The sequence below is a fragment of the Topomyia yanbarensis genome, chromosome 2, assembly GCF_030247195.1.
Source record: "Topomyia yanbarensis strain Yona2022 chromosome 2, ASM3024719v1, whole genome shotgun sequence".
Lineage (NCBI taxonomy): Eukaryota > Metazoa > Arthropoda > Insecta > Diptera > Culicidae > Topomyia > Topomyia yanbarensis.
The window spans coordinates 391,994,459-392,017,973 of record NC_080671.1 but is presented as its reverse complement, the minus strand read 5'-3'; the positions used below and the strand labels follow the sequence as shown (position 1 = coordinate 392,017,973).

The 23,515-nt window shown below is 41.2% G+C and overlaps 1 protein-coding gene across 1 annotated transcript in view; it reads right to left on the bottom strand.

Annotated features, from left to right (window-relative positions):
• Nucleotides 1-14,621, bottom strand: part of LOC131684819 (dopamine D2-like receptor) — a 629,139-nt gene extending 614,518 nt beyond the window's left edge. Inside the window, exon 1 of the mRNA XM_058967998.1 lies at nt 13,178-14,621. The gene's annotated coding sequence lies outside the window, so the exon portion shown is untranslated. The remainder of the gene's footprint in view (nt 1-13,177) is intronic.
• Nucleotides 14,622-23,515: the final 8,894 nt, after the last annotated feature.

The following is a 23,515-nucleotide window of genomic DNA, read 5'->3' as shown; positions in this document are numbered from 1 at the left end:
ACCAAAAAAAAATTATTCATGGGAGGTGCAAATCATTCTCACTGTGCTTATTTCACTGACCCAACATTTTCATGAAGTGGCCAATGCTGTTCTACCGGGGAAGGAAAGGAAAGTTAGTTCGACACTCGCTGTTGATAGAGACCGAGACTACCTCTGCATCGCCACGAGCATCACGGGAAAGGATTTGTGTTTATAGAAAAGGGAAAAGATCAGGAGGCATGTGTTGGTAGACGAATATGATCTTGGCAATATGTCCGATAGTCGCTCGCAATCAATTTCCGAGAATTTTATATGAACAACTTGAACTCCGAACAGCCGGCCATCAGGAGTGTTGCTTCTTATTTACACTTCAATAGTTCTCCTATAGAAAGGATATGCAATCACTCTGAACACCGTCAACTTAAACCCGGCCCGGAGGGCCGTCTGTCATATGCCATTCGACTCAGTTCGTCGGATTCGGCAAATGTCTGTGTGTGTGCGTATGTATGTGCGTATGTATGTATGTATGTATGTATGTAACCAAAAATATGCACATCGGTTACTCGGAGATGGCTCAACCGATTTCATCAAACTTAGTCTCAAATGAAAGGTACAACGCACAGTGTTTTAAAACGTCGTTTTCGTGCTCAAAATCAATAGCGTCTAAACGGTTAACTTTAGAGGTACAGTTTCTTCGGAGAAGTTGTTGTTCTTATGATTGCGCATCTACAGGAGTATACCGTTCCGTGATTAATTGAATAATAAGCAATAAGCTGAAGCTGCATGAAACATATTCATCGTTGTCCGAAAAAAGGAAAAGAAAACTGAGTAAGCCATGTCAAGTGATCCTCGAATTTTTCGCAAAATCACCGATCTTCATGAGGTATATTTTATTGGATAGGGAATGTGGTGAATAGCTTTTGGTATAAATATTTCGTTAAAACACATTTTATTCTTTAAGATATTAACCCTTTAACTTTATTGCATGATAAAATTGTAAATTTTATATCTCAAAAACTACTGAAGATAATTCAATGATTTTTTGCACACTTATGGAATGATATTTGCACTATCTCATAAAAATATTTTTACTGTATAATTATGTGAATAACGGTACTTTTCATCTATTTAAAAATTTCAATTGAATTTTTTCTTGTGTTCTTCACGCTAAAAATTTTCAAATCGTTTGTCAAATTATGCGGCAATCTTTCACCTTCAATAATCTGTATTGATCATTTTTCATTTTTGTTCCTATCGAGAGTTATAGAGGATTTTATAACAATGCGCTCTTTCAACGCACGGCCCACTTTGATGCAGCCCGCGAGAACGTACATATTGGCAACGCTGCGCGTTGCAACGTCCTATTGCGCATCGCTTTGGATGAGCGTATCTCATGTGCAAAATTGGCATCTCTGAGATTAAAGCAAAAAGTCAAGCTTTTCTTTATGGATTATTGAAGGTGAATGTTTTGTTCAGGAGTTATTTAATTTTCTGTCACTCAATACCTCGGACAAGCGCACCGATGAGCAAAGATGAGCAGTAGGCATGTTTTAACCTGCGTTGACATATTTTTTGCAAATTGACATTTTTCACCACATTTCATTGTCAGTTCATTTGTCTAAGAGGTAGCATGGTATATTGCGAATCTTTTCTTAAATCCAACATTACAACTTTTCAGCCATGCGCCATCGGGCCTTGCGTTAAATTACGCGCCCATTTAATTTGCATCAGTGCGAGTGAAAAAACGTTTTGACGTTTGTTTTTGTTATGATCGCACTAGAGTGTTTCCCATATAGCAAGAACTCTACGAAATGCTAGATTATCTCAAAATAGACCAAGTTTGCTCAAAAAAACATTCGATTGTTTTGTGTTATAAATATGGGTCGATCACACGAATTATGTAATCCGTTATAAAAAAATCATAAATGTGTTCGTCGTATCTGGTTTACCTACTTAACGTATCCGTGCGGAGCGATAAATTTAAAAATTATATTGGCCAACACATGTGTGGCATATGTCGTAATGGTTGCAAAAAATACCACGAAAATAAATATGGACATAAACAAAACACAATGTTCGTTAAACTTTCAATTTTTCATCCCATGGTTATAGTAATGGGTTCCTCAATTACGCGTTTAGAATGTAGGAATTTTTTCTTCTTATAGTGTTTGCCAAAGTAATGGAACTGGAATATTCGTTGACTCAACAGGTTCATGCGGAAAACTGTAACGTTGATGATTAACTGAAATTCGATAAAATAAATAATATCTTACCAGAACTTGGAGACCACAAATTAACATTAACAGTAGCAATAGCGATAAAAGAAACCTTAACATCGATGCGATTGAACAACAGATTCTAAGTAAACTTTTTTTTTCAAAAGACACATTGTTGTTTAAAGGTAATATCACTCGGTGAAATTAAAAACGTGAAATAAAATGCTGTTGTCATAAGATTTACCATTTTCCTATATTAATGTTGTAGACTAAAAATGAATTTGGATATAACGTAGACATACTCTAACAAAAGTGTTTTTGGTGATGTTAATTGTTAGAAACGTTAAATTATATTAATTATATTAATAAAAATCATCTTCGATAATCCGTATAGAAAAGTTTAACCCTTTTGCAATAATCGAGATGTGGTTTCTTTTAGTCATGCGATGCGCACTTCCAACGCGAAGCGCATTCTGACGTTGCGACGTGCGACGTTGCCAATATGTACGTTCTCGCGGGCTGCATCAAAGTTGGCCGTGCGTTGAAAGAGCGCATTGTTATAAAATCCTCTATAACTCTCGATAGGAACAAAAATGAAAAATGATCAATACAGATTATTGAAGGTGAAAGATTGCCGCATAATTTGACAAACGATTTGAAAATTTTTAGCGTGAAGAACACAAGAAAAAATTCGCTTGAAATTTTTAAATAGATGAAAAGTACCGTTATTCACATAATTATACAGTAAAAATATTTTTATGAGATAGTGCAAATATCATTCCATAAGTGTGCAAAAAATCATTGAATTATCTGCAGTAGTTTTTGAGATATAAAATTTACATTTTTATCATGCAATAAAGTTTAAGGGTTAATATCTTAAAGAATAAAAGGTGTTTTAACGAAATATTTATACCAAAAGCTATTCACCACATTCCCTATCCAATAAAATATACCTCATTAAGATCGGTGATTTTGCGAAAAATTTGAGGATCACTTGACATGGCTTTACTCAACTTTGACCACAATCAAGATCAATGTACGAAACGTAGCATATCGTGCGTTCGAGAAGTGTGTCACGTGAAATTTAAGCAATCAGTGGATACTGGTAAGCTTGGAAAAATTATGAAAATCCCACCAGAAGGTTTATTAATGTCTTTCGTGACAATTATAATGGAGCTTGATTATCGTCACCTGTTCACAATGTGGATTCTGTCGTGACTGAGGCTCGGGGATGGCTAAAAAAAAGTATAAAACGATTTTTAGAAGACGCCAAAGCTCTTCTAGCGGAAGAAGAAAGTTTGAAGATGACATAGAAAGCGATTATTAAAAATAAATTTATTTATCTAATTTATAATGCAAATATCGACATTATTAAACACATCCAAACAATTTGATTTTTGAAAGGCAAACCATATGCAATGCATGTTATAGGCGACTGTGTTCTATGCAATTTACCATAAAAACATGAAGCTGTTTGTCGCAGTGCGCTTGAATATTTCATTTTATACCACTGCGATGGGATGTTGTATTGAACATAACACTCGGGGAGAATCGCGTCGACTAACAATCGAGCCATTTTATGAAAGACAAAAGCTAGTACTTTCAGTATGCTATGATGTTGTTTGCTCCTTTTTGCTCCTTAACGAATTATTTAAGGTGGAAGTTACCCCAAAAATATCGTAAAATTTGGAATATCTTTTTAAATTCAACAGATAGGAAGTAACTACATTTAGCAAAAATATGTGTTTCAATACCGCAAACAACTTTGTGGAAGATTCCAAGAAGATGCGAGAATGTCTAAAAAAGTTATCATGAAAAAACTATTTTTAAGGGGTCTTCCATATAATATGTTCCATAACTCGTAAACTGTTGAAGCTAGATATATAGTGTCTTCAGCAAGTTTTTTTGTAGTAACATTTTCTACAACTATGTCGAAGACACAAAGTCTCTATCTCAATTAGTTCGGAAAATAAATTTCGTATATCACTTATAGGTGAATTAATCACTGAACGGTACACTCCTGTGGATGCGCAATCATAAAAACAACAACTACTCCGAACAAACTATACCTCTAAAATCAACGGTTTAGACGCTATTAATTTTGAGCACGAAAACGACGTTTTAAAACACTGTGCAACGTTCCCATAGGCTGCTATTAAATTTCATTAAATTCCGAGTTCTGGTTCCGGAGTTACGGGTTGAAGAGTGCGCACATTTTTGCCTTTCTCCTATAGAAAGCTTATGCAATAATCTTGAACATCGTCAACTTAATCCCGGCAATTTTGTTTTTTGACTTACATAGGTTTTCTGTATTTTAACAGGGGCCTAGTTAGGGGGATACGGTGAGGGGTCCCCACCCTACATCGCTCACCACCCTTCCCTCATCATGTAGCCCCCATAACCGAATAATATTTTCTAGTTTCTTCAGAATGAATTTTCCTAATGGGTGAAGTTTGGTTTGAAATGATTTTGAGTTGAGAAACTAATTTAAAATTTTTAACAAGTTAAAAATTGTTGGCGGGGTCGAAACCCCCGAACCGTCCTCCTAGAACCGCCGCTGATTTCAAGTGTTTCAGCGTCAACACATAGCAACTCAAGTTCGTAGCTGTCGATTCATTGTAGGTATGTGTAAATTACCCTAAATAATAGATATTTCCACCAATATATTAAGCATAACCAGCCATGGAATCGTAGTTTGGATAAATGAGAAAGGCACAATTGCACCACTAGGTGGATTAAAACGGGTTTTTAGTTTTGTTTAAGTTTGAGCCATAAAATGTCTTGAAACATACTAAATCGATATTTCCTCAAATATTTTTTACAGGAGGAAAACAAGTAAAGGAAAAGAATAAAATAGCCTCGCAAAAAAAATAATCGAAGGCAATAAACAAACCGAAGCTACATCAGAAAACTCGGTTTTATTTGTGATGAGAATATGAAATAATTTTGAGCAGCCAAAATGAACAAAAACTGTACCGAAAGCTTTACTTTGTACGACGAATACAAAAACGGTTCCACGCGCGTCGTTTTCCCGCTTCCCTGTCAAGATACGACCTAGAGATCTTCACTAATGCAGCTCCCGCCCGGAGCGAAACTGAGCCATGCTCCAACCCCAACCGTTGTCACCAAAAATTAGACAAGCGATAGTTTTTCGCCTTAGTGGAGAAAATTGCCTAAAACCACATTTGCACGTGAAGGGTACAAAACCTACAACTAAATTTGTAACGGAATTTGCGTTACGAATTCGTCTTGTAAGAATCCGAAACTAACTTAGAAGTAGGATTGAGCTAGTGCCAGATTGGCGCTAGCTGCTAAAAGGAATACACGAACCCTAGACTAGCCTTTGCTCAAAAACACAAATCGTGTTTTCATTTTTAGAGCTAGCGTAAATCCAGTGCAAGCTCACTCCAATCACTAAGTTAGTGACGGATTCTGTTGAGACGAAGTCGAAACGCAACATCCATAATTAATTTACGTGGTTAAATGCTGACACGTACAAAATGATCGGTCACAGCCCCAACTAGTCTAAGTCTCAATAACTATCGGATTCCTTTTTCACGTCCCGCAAAGTGAAAAAAACAGGTAAGAGACCTTAGCGGATCCAGAGAAGAGCACGGGGAGGGGCACGTGTCCCCTCTTTTCTGCCAGAAGCTGCTTTGAAAAAAATTCTTTTGGTTGTGCCGGCTCTGTCGCCGTCCTTGTACCCAGTGATGATCGTTACGAAAGAACCGAAGGAGTACGACAATACTGAACATCAACTGCCACGGTGTTACTTCATGTAGCAAGTAATAAAAATGAGTCGAACATTTTAACTGGGAGCCGTTTCAAGAATATTTACTTTTACATTCTATGCTCATAAATTCTTAAATAGTATTGTAGTTTGTGGTGAAATAACTCCATTGTCGTTGAGCCATTGTACACCTTCCTTGCTACTATGGCAGCTGACTAAATATGGCTAAAACGTGCAAGTGCATGGTCTTATCCGTCACAAAAATTTGGTTTTATTGCCACAGGAATAGATCTCTTGCCAAATCATATTTTTTCGTGAACTTATTCACAAAAACAAACTCGAATCTTCTAAGAACATTACCGTGAGTAGGAACGTGGTTGTACAGCCTACGGACCCGTGCTCTAAATGCTATTTGTTATTTGAAACTGAGTTGTTTACTTGCTCGATAACTTGTGTATAGTACAGATTTCCGATTTTTCATCAAATCGTAATCTGTTGTACTGGGATCAGTGTTGATTTTTCGAATAACCTTCGACCACAGTTGACAGTAAACGGGTCGTGGGCGGCTGTGAGTATTTTCTCGTACTTTTAAATCGCTCGAACAAGCATTTTTACAGCTCCCATGTTGACGCTGACACATTTTGGAGTAACTGTGCATTATTTTTATTTTTGTCCCCTTATGCATGGGAAATATCTCGGAACTACGTTATGAACTACGGAATTTTTTTCAAATAGGAATCAGAATATATTGGCTTAAATGGCACGTTCCTCGTATGTAGTTTTAATCTCTTACGCTGAATTTCATGAAATGAGGAATTTACCGTAATGTAAAGGATGTCAATACCTCGACCTAGTAGAGCGCCCAAAATCTTAATGAAAAATATACTGACTGATGGCATTTGTTTGGGCATATGGTAGCGCGAATCATCTCAGTTTAGCAACAAATCAGCAGTCATGCAAGGAATCAATATACATGTTTTTCGGAGACTCAGCATACATACCTTGTTGTCCACTTAAACGAAGATTGCTCCCGCCTGAAAGAGCTTCTGGTGTGGCTTTTTTGGAATAGAAACTTTCGCTATTATAATGCGAATGCAAAATGATACGGCTTTTAAAACTCAACTTGACGCTGATGATAATAAAAATGATAACACAGGCTGTTATCCATTCCAAAAGTTTGGAATTCAAAATTAAGACCAGAAAAATTGCCCTTGACATGAACTGCCCATAAAAGCATAAGAACTAACTGGAACTGGATTTTTGTCGGAAATGAGTTATCTATTGGATTGTATTCTGTATCACAACTGAATCACAATGCACAACTAAGATTACCAGATTTGTTCAGGAAACATTGAAAGAAACACCAAAACATGGTTGTTCCATGCATAAGGCTCAATGAAAATGTAAATCTTGAACAGCGTTTTTCTCGGCTTGCTGTTTCAATATGAGATTCATATGCTTTTACGGGCAGTGAAACAGAATACTATTTCTACATATTCGGTGATAGCAAATTGAAAATTCATTGAGATCGAATTAAATTAAATTTGATGTTTTGCCAAATAAATCATAACAAATTTTAAAATCTTATTTGACAATTAAAACCAAAAATCGAATTAAGATTTCATAAGACGACATCAAAATGTTATGCCGTTTTTCTGTAATTCTGATATTTGATTTTGATCGGGCAGCAACACGATCAGGGCCTGGCGGATTCCATAGGTAGTATGGGTAGTACTACCCACTCGAACATAACAGAAAGAGGAAATACCCACTCGAAAGTTTGGAACAAACTGAAACCTGAAATTAACCGCATAGTTGCTTTGTGCACAAAATGCATGCGTCTGAAATTCTCGATGCACAATAATATAATTTTTTTTAATTGAGATGCTAATTTCTTTTGGCTTACAATTTAAATTTCTTGAAAATATGGTATAATAATTAGAATTTGTTTAAAATTTAAAATTATTTTTTAATAGTAATATTGGTGTATTTTTATTCTGACTAAACGGTGCAGTAAGAAATATTTTCAAAGTCTAGATATACAATGTTTTTTTTTATTTTGATTCTTGTGATTTTAACCTTAGGGTCAATCGCCTCTTTTCCAGATAGAGAAATCTTTTTTGGAAAAATCTCTAACCCTATATGCGGGGTTGGGAATCAAACCCAGGTGAGCAGCGTACAAGGCAATCGATTTACCAACTACGCTATACCCATCCCCTTCCTATATACAATGTTATTTTTTTAGCACGAACTATTATTTAACAACTAATTGAAACAAGGAGAAACACCATTAGGCTTTACGCTATGTATTTCTCCTAGGTGGAGAAAAATTTTTGGGCAAAAACTATCTTTTCTCCACTAAGGAGAAAATTGTATTAAACCACTTTGCGCTTAAAGAACACGAAACCTATAACTAAAGGCGTTTCGAGGTCCTCTCATTACAATCTGACACTAACTTAGTTAACGGACTAAGCTAGCGCCCAAAAATGTTTCACCTAAGAGAAATATAGCATAGTGCTTATTGCATTGGCCTACTAAGCCAAACCAAGTTTCGGTTCGTTAATTCTCATCAGCTTAAACAGAACTTATTTTCTTATAGGACAACACCAAGGACTACAGGTTTGCTCAGAAACACGATTTGTTTTTTGGTTTTTTGGAGCTAGCGTCAATCCGGCGCTACCTTAGTCCGTTAACTAAGTTAGTGTCGGATTCTGATGAGAGGAACTCGAAACGCCTCCAATAACTAATTTATTATTAGGCTTATTATAAAGGAAGGCAAAAGATATACACAAGAGAAATTGATTTCAACATCAGAGTAGCAGAGACCGTATTAGGGAATGTGCAGAGAGGGCAGACAACAATGTTAGGGAAAAGAAGAAATTAAACTTGCAGCTTTTTGGCAATCGGAAGAATACTACAGGACATCACGAACCCGATCGCCGACTGTCTTCTTTGGATCCGCTGGGAACTCTTTTGTGATCAGATTTTCAAGTAGCTTCTAGCATGTCAACCAAATGAGAAGAGGTAACTCAATTTGGCTATCTATCGTGTCTAAAAATCTGTACATGAGAGACATATAGGGAGATCGAGGATAGCTAGCACATTTCGGACTGGAACGAGGCCGAAGGGATTCGTTTAACGGATATCTGGCGGTAGGACACTAGTCGCACGACCAGACAACATGTTTAATGTTGCGATAATCGTCACCATAAGCCCAGCGACCGCTTTCAACGACCCCACTACACCGGAGATGCTCATCCAACGTATAATGACTGGACATGATCCGAGATATCATCCGAATGAAGTCACGAGCCTTATCCATCCCCTTGAACCAAGGCTTGTTTGTGCCTTTGGGATTCCTGAACTTACATTGTTCCAAGAAATTTGCCAATTTTTGAGCGTCCTCTGCTCTGATAAGAAATACTGAAAAACTCGTTGAAGCTACACGATCTTTCATGAATGTCACCTTCTAATGCCTAACTGTTCGCCATTTCTCATTATCATTATAATCTAAATGTCTGTCTTCTCAGTACCCGGAATGGAGCAATACAAAAGAATTTAAACTAAGGTAATCTGATATGATTTCTCAGATGAAGAACTAAGGAACTTCCATGTTTTCCCCAGAAAATGCAAGGAGTGCTTTGCATGCTCCATCGAATGGAGAGCATCCTTCAAACTGCAACGTAATAGTTAGCATAGAAGCGATGCATATCTATTATTATCTAACGAACGCTACAGTGATATGCGCACTACAATGCTTAGCGCGAGCATCTTTGCTGTCAGATAAATTTTATCTAACGTTATCATTTCGTTTAAATAAAGTATTTTCATTTCATCGCGAAACATCACTATATGGAATGTGGTCGCCGAAAAAAGATTCTTAGTTTCGTGTATTTCGATCAATGGTTGAGTAGAAGACACAACGTAGAACTTAGCCACCAGATGAAACATTAGTTTTCTCGTTAATCCGTCGACAAACCGGTGCCAATAACCGTATTTTCAGCAATTATTAACTTTTTCATTAGCGTAACAAACGTTGCATATATTCGGAAAAAAAATCGAGCGATCCGACATTCAAAAAGTCCTTATAAGACCTTTTCGCGTACAATTCTGAGTGCTCTGTACCAACCACGAAGTGGGACACCGTCCACTGCTATTTGCGCCGGATCTCGTTTCGTCTGACCTTTAATCACAGTGTCGATAATCAAGCCAGTTAAAACCTTGTATGCTTCCACCGGGGGAATTTTCTTGTTGTGATTCGATTGTTTCGGATATAGTGGGCGCGTAGCTGTTCCAATCAATAGGCACACTAATTGAGGTCGAGTACAATGATAAATCCAACGCGCTTGGCCGTGGTGGTGGAGTATCATATTGAAATTGTCGCGAATATCATGCAGTAAGATAAATGGGTTATCAACGTTAAGATAACCCTATGGCGTACCATGGGAGTTGAAGTCTTCTTGAACTAGCTGAGGTGCGATGTATAGGGGAACAATGTCTGCCTTTGATTCGGATTTGACACCCGACAATATCTGGTACCGAGGATTAATTCAGCCCTGGCGAATAATGTTAAAATTGTGGAAGATCTAGGTCGGAAATTAACCAAATACTTCGTGTTAAACCTAGGAAAATCATGGGAGTGAAATATAGAGACACTTGAAGTTTTTGATGTCCCATGAGAAAATTTCTGTTAGTTTGTAATAGCACCCATCAAAGGACACTCTCAGGCCTTTACGAGGCAGCTTAGGAGAGGAAATGATTTTCTTTTTATGGAAGTTTATAGACACATTAGAACATGCTCCCTCAATGGGATTTTCAGACTCTCTATCTCTCTCTCTCTCTCTCTCTCTCTCTCTCTCTTTAGTGGACAAGGGAGCGCAGAAATTAGTCGTGGTTACTACGTTTCTACATTGGGTAGCTGTATGGCTCAATTGTTCCCAATGACGGTATGCCCTCAGGCACAAAAAGCGAATAGGTAGACGAGCCCGTTCAAAAGAACAAAGTTTGGAAGAGTAGATCCGGTGAAAGGCTCGTCATGAGACTGATTGAAACTAAGTTCTTACACTCCTCGATTTAGACTGAACGCTTTTGCTAGCGAACCAGAATTTTCACTGACTAAAGCAAAAGGTTCTGGAAGGAGCCAACCTTATATTTCACAATTAAGGCCACTGTTGGAGACTACACCATCGATCTCTACTTTCCAGGCGGGTACGTAGACAAGATACTTTTTTGTACACGGCCGAGTGTTGTTTAGTTATATTTCGCGATATATCATGAAAAATCATCGGATCAATCGGATAAATATTCAAATCGACCTCGATTAAACCAGAGGGGCTGTCTGTTGTCAGAGATACCTTCCCATTAGTCAACACTATCAGGCGGGCTTCAATACCCACGCAAAGAAGGTTTTATCGGAGGAAACAGATAATTAATACTACGAAATTTGAAACAATAATGTGGAGCATTTGTAGTATCATTTTCGCTGAGCCGTCGGTCACACAGCCCGTTATCAAAGGGTATTTCCAAAGGTATTATCTGGAAAAGGTATTATCTGGAAATTTTCATTTTCACTTACATGCACCATTTCAGAACTTTCGTCGCCACGAAGAGAAATCACTCAGGGCCGGCGAACGCTTTTTCCCCATTCGGGGAAAAAGTGTTCGCCGTCCCTGAGCACGATTATATATTAACCCTACTGAAAATACTTCCAGATGTTTTAGCACTAACAGATCTGCTATAGCGAAATCCTTCAGATCGATTATGATCAGTTTCCTCAAACTGGATTTGACTAATGGAAAAAAGTGTAAAGTTAACGACAACTTGCAGCCTTTTGATTCAATGTATATTGTTGCAGGTAATAAAGTAGTTTTCGAAATAGTGTTGCTTCGACCCAACACCGCTATCATTGACTTTACATTTGCTTCTATACGACTGAATCTTCGTGAGTTGGAGTATTTTCTGACGGTGAAAATGGATCTTAGGCTTATGGAAGTCGGCTGTTTTCAGTATCATCGCCTACGCAACGCAGGACTGATATTCCACAGGTTATACCAAGTCGAAGCATTTGTTTTGCGAAAACCTAAAAACGTGGTTGAACGTCTGCTAACAAGACTCTTGTGTATATGAAAATGACAATATTGAGGCATGGCTATAAAAATCTATTCCCACCTACTTAACAATAGAGCTCAAATCTCACGGAAGTATTATCAAACAAGTTATGGACCCATAAAGAGCAAAGTCTTAATCATGAGGAGAATGCATCACAGCCGATTGCCATTCATCCACGGTACCCCGAATTAAAACGCAAGCTTTTATATCATTATCTGAACCACAAACGGTTGCCAACTTTGTGGTAGCTGTTCAGGCCACAATGTTAACTGCAAACCCAGCATCAAGCACCCCCACTTCAACAGCCAGCACTATTAATGAGTAGGTGATTAAACAAATGTTTTTCTATCGCGAAAGAAGCGTAATCGAAAGCTGCGTGTTCGAGAGCCAACGGAAAAATATATATTTCTACTTATTTATACTTTAGTTAGCTCCGTTAAGTCATTATAATTATAAATAATCGAATCACAAAAAAATGTGATTGCATTCTAGGACGGTGCGATTTGTCTTATTATTCGTCACTCTCTGAATATTCGACGTTTCTGAATATATTAATTTTTTCAATCGTTTAGAAGAAATATTTTGTTCCAATGGCGTTTCCCCCCTTTGCCAGCTAGCTGGAGCCGCCTACGGTAAGAGACCGCTAGAAAACAACTGCGGAAAAATGTGGGTAATTGGTCAAGTTTTCAGATAAATACAATGTATAAGCTTTTTTAAATCCATAAATCAGAAATACTAGGCACGAATTGGATCACGTTACCCTACAATAAAATATTTAACTGTTCGCAAGCGGAATACATCCTAACTTGATTTCTGTTCCGAACTGCTTATAAAATTCACTTATAGCTTATCGAAATTATCATCCAAACATTTAATGTTGCTGTCGCAAATATTCCATCCATCCTTTTTCATCCATGCACTGTGACAAAACACACCTCCTCAAAGCATAAGAAATGTGAAATTCCTATTAGACATATAGTTCCGACAAAGAAAAAAACGAGAAACAATAGTACGAAGCTTCAAAGAGTTAACTTCTGAGAGCAAAAGTCCTCTCAACAATGTAGTGCATTCTGCACACGAAACAAAGCGAATCCATTCCAAAATTGATAACATATAACCTCACTAGGGAAAATATCTTGTTTACCTCGATATATAAACACAGGACAGCTTTCTTCATATTCTTGGCCACAGCCAGCTGACTCTCCTGTACATTCACTGCGCCAGATAACCAGTTATTTTTTCACTACCGATTTCGTAAGTGGACATTGTGCAGGGAATGCAATCTCCCCTAAGTAACACTGAATTTTATTTGTTTTGTGAGCACTGGTTTCCCACACCGACGACCGGTCCGGCGTTATTACTTATATGAATTTTCCTCGCCCATAACTCATCTTTAAAAGTTTTCACTTGCCACTGTTTCAACAGATCCTTGCGCAATCATCTTCAACAATCACTTCCTCCTGGTGATTACTCCTAGCACTGTTTTTTTTTGTTTTCGCTCTGGTCGAGCAAAAAATATCCACCCTGTTCCATCTACTCCAGGTTTGGCTGACTGGCTGGCGTCGTCGGATTCTGCCGCCGAGTCAACCACGGCACATAAATAATAACACAAGCACGTACTTTTTTTCTTTCCGGTAAGGACGATCTATTTTTTTTCGTTCACTAGGATGCTTCAAGTTATGCGTGCTACCGATGGGGTTGCTAACAATAAATCTCTGCTGGAAAAAGCACTTTGAGTTTTTCACTTGCACTTTTTGTTATTTATTCAAAGAACTGGATGCTATTGACAACCATTTTATTGCCAGACGAGGGCGCTTCCCACCCAGCTTTTCCACAATAAAAGTATGACAGACAATCACCGCACAGCACGACCGAAGTTTATTGATTTTCAAAATTCACGCACCTTTATGCTGATGCGGTCTTCTTTTTTTGCTACCATTGCACTGCTCGTCTATCGGGTGGGTGGATCCGACCAACATCCGTGACATCGATTTTCCTTTCGCACTCACAGATGATGTCGGTTGAGGGGTAACCGTTCGTTCTGTGTCATCAATTACTTTTGCACTGGAACTTTGCTGTGTGCTGCTATTTTTAGCATCGATCGCACCACCGGTAATCTAATTCCTCACGGTATCACCTTTTACATTAACATTGAACACATGCCGAAACGTACTCTTCCCACGGTGCCCGCCCAATTACATAATAATTTATTAAAACGGCCCATCGTCCGTTACTTGCTCAGTTATTCACATCCCACCGAAGAGAGAACCAGTACAACACTTCATCCCCGGAGAAAGGGGTAGAGGGTAAAGGTTCACACACAATCGTCAATCATCCCCAGCATCCGAGGTGCTTCTAAAAGGTGAAATTATCGCATGAACTTTTCCAACCCACAATTCGCGCGCGGGATTTTTAGTTTCATGAAAGTGTCCTCCCATTCACCAGACAATTTTCATGCTAAAGTTCTGCCACCGTGTATGCTGATCCGATGGGAGAAGAGAAACACGGAAACGGACTAAGCGGCATCACCGACGAGAGCAGGATAAAGTTTTGTGTCCTAACAGCGACGCGGATTCTGGCCAACTGAAGCCACGGTCACGGTTCCTCGCTAGACAGACTGGCGGCTCGTCAAAATCCACGACCGTACCTACTGAATGGGAAACACCTTTGAGTATCCTTACGAATCGGTGATAACAAGTGGCTGGCAAAGAGGTTCGCACGAACCGCTTCCAGTCGGGACCCGACTGGATGTTCCAAGCGGGAGCTTTTTGCTCTTGGGAGAGAGCGCAGTGGAAAACCGGCGAGAAAATGAACTCGTGAACAAAATGTTCGACGAGAGCTTTCCACCCCAAATGGGAGCAACCATCTGCGTGCTATTCGTCGATTTTCGAATCAAAACAAAAGCAACTGGTCGCTTTAAAAGAGAGAGAGAGAGAGAGAGAGAGAGAGAGAGAGAGAGAGAGAGAGAAACATCGTGGAAGCCGAGACAAGTCCGTAATCGATTAACTAAGCTAGCATACAACAGAACGTGGGAGGACATCTGAAACACTACGGTCACGCAGGATACAACATAGTAACATGTTGGATTAATGCATAATTTCACGTAGGGTCGAACTGTGCTGCTGAGCACAATGTCCTTTTCGACGAACAATTGATGACATATGACATTTTGATACGTAACTAACTGTTGATCATTATTCGAAATTTATTCGTAATCTATGCTAGTATCATTATCGTTCATGATGCCAATGATTCCTGTTGCATGCGGTCGAGCACGATTCGCTCGAAGGACTTATTATACCCTTTTCATATTGTACAGTGTTTCCCTAAAATATTGATCTGAAATAAATTAAAGTCATTTTCATTAGGATTGTTAACCCTTTGCAACGCAGTGGGACGTATACGTCCCACCTACTTCTCCTAAGTTTTTATTGTATTTCCAGTTAGCGTTGACATATAAATACGAATTCTTTAAGCAACTTTAAGGGATGTGAGGAGTACAACTAGCAGAAAATATTATGTGAATTTGTTAATTGCTTATTAGTTATAAACAGTTAAAAGTCGAAAATCTCGTTTTTTACAATAAATTCGGCTGTATCTGAACTAAAAGTCCTAGGGATCTAAACATTTTTTTTGCAAGTATCTCAAACATTGAACTAAATAATAGATTTTTTTCAAAATTTTTCGTGGGTCATTTTTTTGAAAAAAATTATCAACATATGAAAAAAATTGAGTTTATTATTATGCTGGTCTATACAAGATTCTCAGAGAGAGGGATAAAATCTCAACTAGCATAAACATAGATTTGTGGTTTTTGAGGTCGCTGATTACGATTTTGACCTCAGAATCAGAATCAGCGACCCCGAAAACCCCTTGTAAGATGTATTAGGCCAATATAAAAAAAAATTTAAAATTTAGCCAAGCACAGTCGCCATATTTGATCCGCCATTTTCAATGTTACATTTTCGACGTCAGAATCCGAATCAGCGACCCCGAAAACCCTTTTGAAAGACGGTTTATGCCAATGTAAAAAACCTATTTTAATCCACCTAGCGGTGCAATTGTGCCTTTCTCAATCATGAATCACGAGAATGTGTGCGTTGTTTATATTCATTAAAAACTTTTAAATGCATATATTACATTTTATTATTATACATCACATGACAACTATATACAGGAAAATAAATCATTATTCGAGTTCTAAAATTTTGAAAAAGAAAAAACAGCCACGGTAATATTGAACTGAAAAAAAGGTGCGAAATCGCCAAAGTCCCAAAAAGTCGATTTTCATAAAAAAAAAATTTCGAGATAACATAAAATCTCGACGTTTCATGCATTTTAAAGATGTTTGGCATCAAAAATACGAATTCGATTTCTGAAATTTCATGGGGTCCCCCCTTTGAAAAAAAAAATTGAGTTCCGGCTTATATGGGAATTTCATATGTGACCGGACGATTTAGTCTATATTTCCGGACCCATATAAGCGATCCGTACGAAATTTTATAGACATCTATGGGGATATAATAGCTATCATTTGGGACTAAGTTTGTGAAAATCGGCCCAACCGGGAAATTGATGTGAGTTCGTAAATTTTGAAAGATGGTCGCTTTTCCCGGGCACTTCCGGAACCGTCTATGGTGGTCAATGTAGTCAACGAAAGTTTGGTTGGCCGTCGGTGACCTAGAACAGCAAATTTAAGTTGTTTGAGAGACATTTTAGCGAATTTTTTACCTTTTTTGCTTTCATCGGAGTATCGGTTTGAATCACAATTTGCTATGTGATCGTACGCCACAACCTGTAATTCCGGAAGTCGGATCGGGATAAAATTAAATAGCCATTTACGGGGACGCAATACCTTTCATTTGAGGCCAAGTTTAGTCGAATCAGTCTAGCCATCTCCGAGAAACCGATGTGACTGTTATTCTGAATTTAGATACTTCCGCCGGGGCTTCCGGAACCGATGATGGTGGCCAATGTGGCCAAACAAACTTCGAATGGATGTTAGTGACCTAATACTACAAATCGAAGCAATTGTGGTCATATTTTGGAAAAAATTTCACCTTTATACATTCATTGCAGAATTTATTAAAATCGACATTTTCTGCGTGTTCGTACTCTGTAGCGATCACGTGTACCAGAATTTAAATAACAATTCAGTAACTCCCGTGCCCTGCTGTAAATATAGCCGGTTCACTTCTTCCATATACTATAATGAAGAATGAATACCGGGCGGCTAGAGCAAATGTTCTGCTTGCGTACAAGCCAAACGACGTTCTCTCCATGTCGTTTCTCTTTGCTATAGCGCGGACTTTGAACTTACAGGCGATACGAAGTACCGACTTATTTGTCATGTTCTTGTTTCCCCAACTATTGAACCCGAAGACCGCTAAAAATTGGGTGGATGAAAGGGTTAGATGCGAAAGATAAAGAGGAAACGATATGTGGTTTGATTCCAAACAGTTCCAAATAGCTTCGGGATAGAATTTCCGGTTTTTAAAACCCAAAAACTCTTTAGATCTGAGGGTTAACAGTTTCTCTGACTAGCCATTTCAATTCGAACAGTGGAAGAGTGTTTGTGTTGTTTCGCGTTGATCGAAAGGTTTGTTTGAACATGAGTTTTTCTTTGATTAGCTTATCTTACAAAGTATCACTTCATTGTATAGGGTTTGCGCAGTTAGGAGAAGCGATACATGTGTGGAGACTTTGAGAGCAAGTGCGAGGATAAAAAAAAGTAAAATAAAGGCAAAATAATTCTATGGCAGCAATGAGCTAGAACCGTCGACTAGCCGTGCGACGGCTTCAGATTTTGCGCCTGGCGAAGCTACAACCGCACCGCCAGCAAAGCTCATCCACCTCCTGCCACCACACTCTGCATCCACGTTGTTCAAGGAATTGCGTCCGTTGCAGCAAAACTCGGACAAAGAAGCGCCGACACGTGCGTCAGCCGGATTCGTAGATCCGTAATTTGTTGCTGGTACGCTGTCCGGAGGTCCGACACTACCCGCAGTTACCATCAATCCCCCTTAGGACCTCAACAACAGAGTCGGCGCTAGAAAGCGCAAAACAGCAGTCCCGTCGCTGAATTGTCATCGTTAAATTTGGGATAAGCAGCGCAACACCAGCAGCCGGCGACTTTGAAGGTGTGAGTGCGCGTCGAAAGCAGTGGGAGATGGTCAGCGAATAAGTAGAGTGAGTAAACGCCTAAATTCCCTGCGCAGGGTGACAAAAGCTTGAATTTTATAGCGTACATTTGATTCTCAACCCGCACATGTTAGGGCCCTAAGCCGGCAAAGAAATGAAGGGCAAAGTAGTTTTAAAGAATGTTTAATGTTTGTTAAATAAATGTAAGGTATATTGCGTTTCCCATAATGATGTATAGTTTGAAGTGATATTTTTAAGTTTCGTTTAGTTGAAGGGCCTCATGTTTCGCGTTCGTCTCTTGTAGTTTTTTGTTGTTGTTTACTCCGGGAAGGACTGCTCGGGAAAACAGTCCCCACTCTGGTTTTCGAAACTGGCTTATTATTTGGCAGTTATTAGAGACTCTGCCAGTGATGATAACCAGGAGTTGGTGTGAAGGTTAGGAAGTTCAGTCGTGATCTTTCGTTATTGTTTGGTATCGTCCTGCGAGACGGAGTACCCTTCGGCTTTTGCGTCTGCCGTTTCGTTTCCCCCAAATTTTGGTAAACTAACCCGCCCTGGGGTTGGGTTTCTGGTTGGGCAACCTAGAACATGACAAGTGGTCCTCGTAAGAGGTGGCGCTTAAATCACTTGTTCTGAGATCCGGGGTAAGCGCTATAGCAGACAGTTAAGTAGGTACGTTTGGGGCGCGCTACAACTCATCACCCTGTAATTCCGAACCGGAAGTCGGATCCATTATAAATTCAATAGCAGCCTATGGGAACGTTGCACCTTTCATTTGAGGCTAAATTTGTCAAAATCGATTCAGCCATCTCTGAGAAAAATGAGTGATATTTTTGGTCACATACACACACACATACGCACATACACAGCGAGGGCGAGAGTGACCTCGCTGAGCAGAGCGTTGGTACCAGCAACCCGGTGCGACCGGGGCAGGGGGCGTTAACCCCTGGACGCTGGTCACCAGGAAGAAGCCGGCACCGACACCGGAGGTACCGCGGTACCGCGGCCCGCGAAGAAGGCCAAGGACAGAGGCGAGACCTTGTGGTTAAAAACCGACAAGGACAAATACGCCGACGTCCTAAAGTCGATGAAGGCGGCCGAAAGCCTTTCGGCCCTTGGGCAAGATCTGCGTAGCGTGAGACGCACCAACACGGGAGAAATGCTTGTAGTGCTGAAGCGAGGCGCGCAATCTAGTGCGGTATACAAGGCCTTGGCCCAAGAGGTCCTTGGTGAAGGCGCCCAAGTCAGATCGTTAGGGGCGGAAATGACTCTCCAGTGCAAGCATCTGGACGAGTTCACGACCGCAGAAGATGTCGTCGCAGCCGTTAAGGAACAATGCGACGTCACAATCGAGCGGGCCTCTGTGCGATTTAGAGATGGACCCTCTGGCACCCAAGTAGCCTACCTCAGGCTACTGAAAGCAGATGCCAAAAAGGTTACCGTGATAGGTAAACTGAAGATCGGCTGGTCAGTATGCCCAATTAGCATACTCCAGCAGCCTTCTGTGGATAGGTGCTATCGGTGCCTGGAATCCGGCCGTAAATCGTACGAATGTAAGGGTACAGACAGGAGCAAACTATGTCGTTGCGGCGGCGGGGCTGCATAAATGCCTAATCTGCACCGCTAAGAAGCAAGCCCGTAATCATGCTATGGGCGGACCTTCGTGTCCCTTCGGTGAGGCAAATAAGAAGAAGCCGTCAACGTCACACAGCTAAATCTTAACCATTGTGCAGCAGCCCAACAGCTGCTGTGGCAGTCGGTCTCGGAGTCGAGGACAGATGTCGCCCTCCTATCAGACCCGTACAACATCCCTGCCGGCAACGGCAATTGGGTGTCGGACGGGCCTGGGATGGTGGCAATCTGTACAACGGGATGGTTCCCGGTTCAAGAGGTAATACACTCCTCCGCCGAGGGTGTTGCGATTGCCAAGATCAATGGTGTGTTCTATTGCAGCTGCTACGCTCCACCAAGGTGGCCAATAGAACAGTTCAACCAGATAATCGACAGGCTCTCGTCGGACCTAGTGGGCCGGAAACCGGTAGTCATAGCGGGAGACTTTAACGCTTGGGCAGTAGAGTGGGGCAGCCGCCGTACAAATAGCAGGGGCCAAGCGCTAATGGAGGCGCTTGCAAAACTCGATACTGTGCTAGCTAATAATGGCTCCGCTAGCACATTCCCGGTGGTGGAGGCATGGATTGACGTAACATTTGCCAGCCCGAGTCTGGCTCCAGGCATGGAATGGAGGGTAGACGAAGGCTACACCCATAGCGATCATTTAGCAATCCGTTTTAGGATCAACTATGGTGTGCAGCATCCGAGGGCGGGAGATCCCTGTCAGGTACGCGGGTGGAAGTCCAATCACTTCGACAGCAAAGCTTTCACCGCGGCCCTGGGACTGGAGGCCAACACCTACAGTCTAAGCGGGGATGCGATAGCCGTTCTATCACGCGCGTGCGACGCCACTATGCCGATAAAAACCCTGCCAAGAAATGGCAGATGCCCGGTATACTGGTGGAGTGCCGAGATTGCAGCTCTACGGTCAGCCTGTCTCAGAGCTAGACGTAGGATGCAAAGAGCTCGCACCGAGGATGCAAGAGAGAACCGCCATGAAGTGTTTCGAGCTGCGAAATTGGCCCTTAACCCTTTCATGCCCAACTTTTTTCTAGTGCATGTAGGGTTTCGAAACTATTTTTTCTTGAGAACGGTGAGGTTAAGAAATTCGAAAAACCTTTTTTCATAAAGGTAGGTCCTTCCATGGCAGTGCTAGAAGCTGCTCAATTTTTACCTTCCAATGCTCACTACAATTCTCCTAGAATATTTACAATAGTCCAACTGCGTGGAAAACGTAGCCAAAAATAATCTAAATTGATAAGTTTTATCAGTTTTCACTAATATTGCAACTTAACAAAGTTATATGAAAAATTCATTTTCCGTCGTCAACGTAAACTGTCCCTGACAGCACTGCTCCATTGGAGTTCAATCAGACTAATTGCAATAACTTCAGTTCTAGAGCTGATCCTTGTAACAGTTCTGACTCAAATGAAAGCCAATAGTCACATTTATTAGCCTTACTTGTTTTTGTGAGCAAATCTTGCCTCAATCAAAAGTTATAGCTGCTTAAAAACGTTGTTGTCCACAAACAACATGGGCATGAATGGGTTAACAAGGCCATTAAAAGCAGCAAGAGAGCGTGTTTCGACAACCTGTGTGAAAGTGCCAACGCGAATCCGTGGGGTGACGCCTACAGGATTGTGATGGCCAAGACCAAAGGGGGCTCCGCACCCCCAGAACGGTCTCCGGACCGGTGTGCAACGATTATCGAAGTACTCTTCCCGTCTCGATCCGCAAGCCCCTGGCCACCTGCACTACGAGACAGTGCGGGCACGGCCGAAATGGTGGCTCCAGTGACGAATGAAGAACTACTCGCAGTGGCTAATTCCCTAGCAATAAACAAAGCTCCAGGGCCAGATGGAGTTCCAAACAGCGCTCTCAAAGCAGCGATCATAGCGAACCCGAACATGTTCAGGGTAGCTATGCAGAGATGCCTTGACGAGGGCCGCTTCCCCGATAGATGGAAAAGGCAGAAATTGGTGTTGTTGCCGAAGCCTGGGAAGCCGCCAGGCGACCCATCGGCGTACAGACCAATCTGTCTGATCGACACGACTGGCAAATTGCTTGAGAGAATCATCCTCAACAGGCTAACCCCGTACGCAGAAGGTACGGACGGCCTGTCAAGCAACCAGCTTGGCTTTCGAAAGGGTATGTCCACGGTGGACGCTATCAACTCAGTGATCCAACGAAAAAGGCGAGGCATTCGATACTGTGCGTTAGTGACACTTGACGTGAAGAACGCATTCAACAGTGCAAGCTGGGATGCCATCGCGCTCCTACCGGTGAGTCTGTACCGGATCCTGGAAAGCTACTTCCAGAACCGCGTACTGCTATACGAGACCGATGCCGGTCAGAATAGGGTTCCGATTACCGCCGGAGTCCCGCAGGGCTCGATCCTAGGTCCGGTGCTATGGAACCTCATGTATGACGGGGTTCCCTCCTGGGGTCAAGATTGTAACCTTGGAGGTCTATGGGGAGGCAATCCCTGAGGTAGAACTAACTGCAGAACACGCGATCAACACGGTGGAGGAATGGATGAGCGAACTCCTCGAAAGGCAGGTGGACCCACCGGCTGATACCTAACATATCGAGCTGGGTGGGAAGACCCCATGGGGAAGTTCACTTCCATCTTACACAATTCCTGTCAGGCCATGGCTGTTTCCGACAGTACCTCCACAGGTTCGGGCACGCGGAGGTCCCAGCCTGCCCTGACTGCCCAGGTGTAGACGAAACTCCCGAAAACATACTGTTTCGTATGTCCTCGTTTCGACGTCGAAAGAAGAGCAATGCTTGACGTCTGTGGCTGGGACTCAACCCCAGATACCCTTATTCAGCGGATGTGTCAAGCGGTGGAGAAGTGGAACGCAGTCTCGGCTGCTACCACCCAGATTGCCTGTAGGCTACAGGTAATTTAGCGGACCGAGCAACAGACGACGGGCACGACTAACTAGTGATTGGTTAGTTGGAGCGAAAAAGGCCGAGCGCAAAAAAGTGAGTGAATGGTCTGTTCATGCTGAGGCAGGTTTGGCGCAGCGACTGGCAACCGCGTAAGGGGTAAACCCAGCCACCCCGAAGCAAGGTAGAAGAGTGAGTGTATAGGCGTATATGTGGACTGCCTCATGCCAAGATGGAAGGGTCGTAGCGTAGTATCTTCGCTATTGATACCTCGTAGCGTGGCTGAGGAATGAAGGGTGAGCATCCCAGTCAGCCTCAAACGGTATGTTAGAGATGAGCACAAAAGTAAGCCTCATGTCGAGTGTTAGAGAGTGAATCAGGGTGGGACAGAGCGAGCGCCCAAGTAAGCCCCATACAGGACGTATGAACGCGTGAGCGAGAGTGAGTGAATACATCAAGTACAGCCATCCCTCCAGAAGTAATACCAAGAGGTAGTCCCTGGGGGGGAACAATGGCGCTATTACCTAGTCATGGTGTCCACCATGAGAGCCCGACACTCCAGTACACCCCGTGTGGTAGGTTGGTAATAAAGATATTTAAAAAATTTCCCTTACTAACCGTACCTTACAAGTATGTTATCAGAATTGTATATCTAACAAAACCCCAGATGATGGTTAAAATTTGATAATTTACATTCAAATAAATTTCTCCTAAAATTGGTATCCCGTTGTTGGACTAGCAAACCGTAACCAAATACATAGTCCAAGCGAAGGTCGATGAAATTTGTTCCCAACGGCAATATGTATCTGGACCAGAACTCAATAATAATCGATAA